The sequence below is a fragment of the Orcinus orca genome, chromosome 10 (assembly GCF_937001465.1).
Source record: "Orcinus orca chromosome 10, mOrcOrc1.1, whole genome shotgun sequence".
In the NCBI taxonomy this organism is placed as follows: domain Eukaryota; kingdom Metazoa; phylum Chordata; class Mammalia; order Artiodactyla; family Delphinidae; genus Orcinus; species Orcinus orca.
Window position 1 is genome coordinate 42,357,210 of NC_064568.1, and position 7,259 is coordinate 42,364,468.

Consider the following 7,259-nt stretch of genomic DNA (forward strand, 5'->3'; position numbering starts at 1 on the left):
GAGCTGATCTCCCTGTGCGATGCAGATGCTTCCCACTAGCTATCTATTTTACATTTGGTAGTGTATATATGTCAATGCCACTTTCTCACTTTGTCCCAGCTTACCCTTCCCCCTCCCCGTGTCCACAAGTCCATTCTCTACCTCTGTGTCTTTATTCCGGTCCTGCCCCAGATCCATCAGAACCTTTTTTTTTTTTTTAGATTCTATATATATATATATATATGTGTTAGCATACTGTATTTGTTTTTCTCTTTCTAACTTACTTCACTCTGTATGACAGACTCTAGGTCCATCCACCTCACTACAGATAACTCAATTTCGTTTCTTTCTATGGCTGAGTAATATTCAATTGTATATGTGCCACATCTTCTTTAACCATTCACCTGTCGATGGACACTCAGGTTGCTTCCATGTCCTGGCTATTGTAAATAGTGCTGCAATGAACATTGTGGTACATGACTCTTTTTGAATTATGGTTTTCTCAGGGTATATGCCCAGTAGTGGGATTGCTGGGTCATTCGGTAGTTCTATTTTTAGTTTTTTAAAGAACCTCCATAGTGTTCTCCATAGTGGCTGTATCAATTTACATTCCCACCAACAGTGCAAGAGGAATCCCTTTTCTCCACACCCTCTCCAGCATTTATTGTTTGTAGATTTTTTGATGATGGCCATTCTGACCGTTGTGAGGTGATACCTCATTGTAGTTTTGATTTGCATTTCTCTAATGATTAGTGATGTTGAGCATCCTTTCATGTGTTTGTTGGCAATCTGTATATGTTCTTTGGAGAAATGTCTGTTTAGGTCTTCTGCCCATTTTTGGATTGGGTTGTTTGTTTTTTTAATATTGAGCTGCATGAGCTGTTTATATATTTTGGAGATTAATCCTTTGTCCGTTGATTCGCTTGCAAATATTTTCTCCCATTCTGAGGGTTGTCTTTTTGTCTTGTTTGTGGTTTCCTGTAGCCTCTCTGCTATGGTTGGGGTTGTGTTCCTGTCTTGATAGTTGTTTGGCATGGGGCGTCCAGCACTGGAGCTTGCTGGCCGTTGGGTGGAGCTGGGTCTTAGCACTGAGATGGAGATCTCTGGGAGAGCTCTCACCAATTGATATTACATGGGGCCAGAAGGTCTCTGGTGGTCCAGTGTCCTGAACTCGGCTCTCCCACCTGAGGCTCAGGCCTGACACCAGGCCAGAGCACCAAGACCCTGTCAGACACATGGCTCAGAAGTAGAAAAGGGAGGAAAAAAGAAAGAAAAAAAATAAAAGAAAATTATTAAAATATAAAATAATAATGATAATAAGAAAAGAAGAGAGCAACCAAACCACTAAATAAATCCACCAATGATAACAAGTGCTAAAAACTGTACTAAGATAAACATAAAAATCAGAAACAAATCTTTTGCAGACAGCAAACCCCAAGTCCACAGTTGCTCCCAAAGTCCACTGCCTCGATTTTGGGATGATTCGTTGTCTATTCAGGTATTCTACAGATGCAGGATACATCAAGTTGATAGTGGGGATTTAATCTGGTGCTCCTGAGGCTGCTGGGAGAGATTTCCCTTTCTCTTCTTTGTTCGCACAGCTCCTGGGGTTCAGCTTTGGATTCGGCCCCGCCTCTGTGTGCAGGTTGCCCTCAGGCAACTGTTCCTGCCCAGACAGGATGGGGTTAAAGCTGCGGCTGATTAGGGGGCTCTTGCTCATTCAGGCTGTGGGGAGGGAGGGGTATGGAAGTTATGATTGGAATGTGGGGCGAGCCTGCAGCAGCGGCCAGTGTGACTTTGCAGCAGCCTGAGGCTCACTGTGTGTTCCCTCTGGGGAACTTGTCCCTGGATCACAGGACCCTGGCAGTGGCGGGCTGCACAGGCTCCCAGGGGTGTGTGGATAGTGACCTGTGATTGCACACAGGATTCTTGGTGGCTGCAGCAGCAGAGTTAGCGTTTCACGCCCATCTCTGGGGTCCAAGCTGATAGCCGCGGCTCGTACCTGTCTCTGGAGCTCTTTTAGGCAATGCTCTGCCTTCTGTGGGCAGACAGGGAAGGAATCCCCTCTCCTAGTGCACCCTGAAACAGTGGTCTCTTGCCTCTTAGGCAAGTCCAGACTTTTTCCCAGACTCACTCCCGGCTAGCTGTGGCACACTAGCCCTCTTCAGGCTGTGTTCACGCAGCCAACCCCAGTCCTCTCCCTGGGATCTGACCTCTGAAGCCCGAGTCTCAGCTCCCAGCCCCCACCCGCCCTGGTGGGTGAGCAGACAAGCATCTCAGGCTGGTGAGGGCCGGTCGGTACCTGTGCGGAAATCTCTCTGCTTTGCCTTCTGCACCCCTGTTGCTGCGCTGTCCTCCGTGGCTCCGAAGCTTCCCCACGGCCACCCACCGTCTCCCCCAGTGAAGGGGCTTCCTAGTATGTGGAAACTTTTCCTCCTTCACAGCTCCCTCCCAGTGGTGCAGGTCCTGTCCCTAATCTTTTGTCTCTGTTTTTTCTTTTTTCTTTTGCCTACCCAGGTATTTGGGGAGTTTCTTGCCTTTTGGGAAGACTGAGGTTTTCTGCCAGTGTTCAGTAGGTGTTCTGTAGGAGTTGTTCCACATGTAGATGTATTTTTGATGTATTTGTGGGGAGAAAGGTGATCTCCACGTCTTACTCCTCAGCCATCTTGAAGGTCCCCTAATTAGGGCTTCTGACAAATCAAATGGCCCAGATGGATACAGGCTCATTGTAGGAAATTTAGAAAGTATAATTAGAAGAACATGTCATCCATAATCACCCTGCTCAGATAATCAGGATTAACATTACTTCCAATTCCCAATGCACTTAAATACTTGTAAAATGTTTTCTTTTAAGAAGTATACATTTGTTTGAAAATAAACTGCTGTTTAAGTATATAAAGGCCTACTTCTGCCCTCCAGGAAAGTCATTGTTCTTACAGGTCTTCTTCTCTATGTATAGTTTCATATATAGTACACGTTAAAAAATAGTTCATATAGGGCTTCTCTGGTGACGCAGTGGTTGAGAGTCCGCCTGCCGATGCAGGGGACATGGGTTCGTGTCCCAGTCTGGGAAGATCCCACATGCTGCAGAGCGGCTGGGCCCGTGAGCCATGGCCGCTGAGCCTGCGTGTCTGGAGCCTGTGCTCCGCAACGGGAGAGGCCACAACAGTGAGAGGCCCGCGTACCGCAAAAAAAAAAAAAAAAAGTTCATATAATATGTATGGGGCTTTTTTTTCTAAACCTGATTTCACAGTGCACATACTGTCCAGCAGCATTCTTTTTTTCCATTCAGTAAGTTTTCATGTTAGTCCTTATTTGCCATCCTCTCTCACAAGGTGGCTTTGTGGCTCCAATAAAAGCATGGATAACCCTGATAACTCCTATGTGGTACAAATTGTCCTATTTTGCAGTTGAGAAAATTGAGGCTCAGAGAGGCACTGTGCCACTGAACAAAGAGCTGTGTGAACCCCAGCTCAAAGGTGATCCCAGCTCTTATGTTACTTGGAACCTACAGGAAATCGAATTGTGTTGCACTGGATCAACTCTGCATGCACTATAAAGAGTTTTCTTAGAAGAAATGATGCCTCTACTAACGTTAGCAGTTGAGCATCTCAGAGCCACCACCTATGTAAAGCAGACTCTGCTACTCCCCTACCTTTGCACCACTCCTGTGGTTGTGTGTTTGTTTCCCTCTTAGCCTCCTAGAGGGCAAGGACACATTTATTTCTTCTCTAGGTCCCCAGCACAGGGCCCTGTTCTGGTGATGATGGTTGAATTGATGCCATCTTTGGACACTCTGCTGGGAAGTGATTTCTGTCTCCTGGACAAATCTACTGTGTGCATAAGTATCACCTGCTAGCAGTCTTGTTAAAATGAAGATTCTGATTCAGGTCTGGAGCTGGATTGAGGTTCTGCATTTCTAACAGACTCCCAGATGATGTTAATGCTGTGGGGCAGTGGGGACCACACTGAGTAGCAAGGCTGTAATTGATCGTTGCCCTCAGCAAACTCACAGGCCTTGCAACATACTTGCCTCCTTCACTGGGCTCCATCAAGCAGATGCTATGCACGTTTTCTCTTTGTTCCTGCCACAGTGCCCAATATTGTGACCAGCTCATGTCCTTGCTACAGATGTCTGACTGAACAGACTATGATTTGATCATAAAAGATAAATAAAATTTTAAAACTTGCTGACAGCCTCATGGTGCAAACTAGAGCACCCTGAACTGGGAGTGTGGTGGGGGAGGAATACCTTATCCCACATTTATTTAAAGAGCAATGAAGGGCTTCCCTGGTGGCACAGTGGTTGAGAATCTGACTGCCAATGCAGGGGACATGGGTTCGAGCCCTGGCCTGGAAAGATCCCACATGCTGCGGAGCAACTAGGCCCATGAGCCACAACTACTGAGCCTGCGCTCTGGAGCCTGTGCTCCACAACAAGAGAGCCCGCGACAGTGAGAGGCCCGCGCACCGCGTTGAAGAGTGGCCCCCGCTTGCCGCAACTGGAGGAAGCCCTCGCACAGAAACGAAGACCCAACACAGCCAAAAATAAATAAATAATAATTAAAAATGAATATCTGATTAAAAAAAAAGCAATGAAAACAAACCTCAAAGATGGCTTATGGACAAAAGATGACCTATTGAGTTCTGGGAGACCCATTCAGACTCTCCCTCACCTTTAGGAGCTAAAGTTACAAATTTAAGAGGCCTTAGGGGCCAAGCAGGGAATTTAAATATGAGAACCACCCCACCCCCAACCCCACGTGCGACAAGAGGGATGGGTGTGGCCTGTGACAACCTAGGGAGTGCATGTCTTGTCTCTCTTAAGCCTTGACTCCAACCTTACCTCAGTGTCTTCCTCTCTCTCGTCTCTTTTCCCTCTGTGTCCATTTATTTCTCTGCCCAGTTAAACAAATGAGTACATACATCCTCTGGACCAAGCCTGTTCCAGGCAGCAGAGTTGCCAGGATGACTAAGATCCCTGGACTCCTTGGGTTCTGGGTTTTTGAAAAACATTCAGTTCTAACTCCCTGTCCTGTACTGGCTGAAGGCTGTAGTCTCCTTTTTCTTGCTATGACTGATGTTATGGGCTGAATTGTGATATATTGGGAATTCCCTGGCAGTCCAGTTGTTAGGACTCTGAGCTTTCACTGCCGAGGGTGCGGGTTCAATCCCTGGTCTGGGAATTAAGATCATGCAAGCCGTGCAGCAAGGCAAATACATACATACCTACGTACATGATATATTGAAGTCCTGATCCCTGGCACCTGTGAATGTGAACTTATTTGGAAGTGGGGTCAATTGCAGATGTAATCAAATTAAGATGAGGTCATTAGGGTGGGCCCTAATCTGACTAGTGTCCTTAGAAGAAGAGACAGAGACACGGGGAGAATGCCACGTGACCACAGAGGCAAAGATTGGAGCGATGCATCTACATGCCAAGGAATGCCAAGCGTTCCCAGCAACACCACAAGATAAGAGAGGGGTGGAACAGATTGTCCCCTAGAGGCCGGAGCCTTGCCAACACCTTGATTTTGGACTTGTAGTCTCCGCAACTGTGAGAGAATATTGTTCTGTTGTGTTAAGCCACCAGGTTTGTGCCAATTTGTTGTGGCAGACCTAGAGAACTCAAACAGGTGATAAGACACAAGCCTCTTTATTACCAGCTTCGCTACTCCACCTTCTCCCACCTCCAGAGCAGTCACAGGCAGGGAGGAGCTGTCCCCCGTGGGGCATGCTCGGGCACGGCAATCAGCCCCATGGATCATGTGACTTCTGTTGTTAAATCGGTCACCAGTAATTAGTGACTCCCATTGATTCAATCAGCGCCCTTGTATCATGTGTCTCCTGTGTATTAAACCAGCCCCCTAAATTGATCACTCTGCCTTTCATGGAAGCATAATAAAGGAAAGAAGAAAATAGTGTCCAAAAGCGGTCAGTGTGTTAAGGCTTCCTTTTTCAGTATTCCTATATCATGGTGTTTTATTTATTTAATTTTTTAAAAGATGTTTTATTATTTGATGTGGACCATTTTTTAAGAAGTCTTTATTGAATTTGTTACAATATTGCTTCTGTCTTATGTTTTGGTCTTTTGGGCTCAAGACATGTGGGATCTTAGCTCCCTGACCAGGGATCAAACCAATACCGCCGGCACTGGAAGGCAAAGTCTTAACCACTGGACCACCAGGGAAGTCCCTCATGGTGTTTTAATAGACTGCAAATCTATGGAAGTTGTTCCTACATGATAGTAATCTTGTTTTAAAGGGAGTATTAATTTTTGGTGTCTTAGTGGGAAAATATTTAGTGTAAAATTATTCCTAAATTATAAAAATCATAGAAATTTTATAAGCCTGCAAATCTCAACTTTCCTTTAACAAAATTACAAAGACAAATTATTTCTTTATATCATAAAACTAAAGGATTGTTTCCAACACAAATGTAACTTTGTAATCTTGGAAAACACTAATCTTGTTACCTTTAACTTAAATGCAACTCTATTTTCTTAGTTTCTTGCTGCAGTTATTTATACATATTAATATTTTTAGTAAATATGCAGAAAAAGTCAATTCTGAAATATTCTTACAAATCAGTCTCTTTTAACATAATCTTTAAGTCCATAATCTTGGACTTCCCAGTTACTTTAGTACTTAGAAGATCCTTAACTGACATGGTTCCAAATCTCTTTACTGTTCTTTTTTTTTTTTTTTTTTTTGGCCACGCCGTGCAACATGCAGGATCTTAGTTCCCTGACCAGGGGTCGAACCCGTGCCCCATGCAGTGAAAGTGTGGAGTCCTAACTACTGAACCACCAGGGAATTCCCTTGTATTATTTTTTAGATTCTACATATAAGTAATATCATCTCTAGGTCCATCCATGTTGCTGCAAATGGCATTATTTCATTCTTTTTTATGGCTGAGTAATATTCCATTGTATATATGTACCACATCTTCTTTATCCATTCATCTGATTATTATTTTTTTTAGCTGCAGCGTGTGGTTTGCGGGATCTTAGTTCTCCAACCAGAGATTGAACCCAGGCCCTCGGCAGTAAAAGCTCAGAGTCTTAACCAACGGAATTCCCTGTTCATCTGCTGATGGACATTTAGGTTGCTTCCATATCTTGGTTATTGTAAATAGTGCTTCTATGGACATTGGAGTGCATGTATCTTTTTGAATTAGAGTTTTCATCTTTTCTGGATATATGTCCAGGATTGGGATTGTAGAATCATGTGGTAACTCCATTACACTTGGTTTCTTAATCTCTGATACAAAAGAGTCAA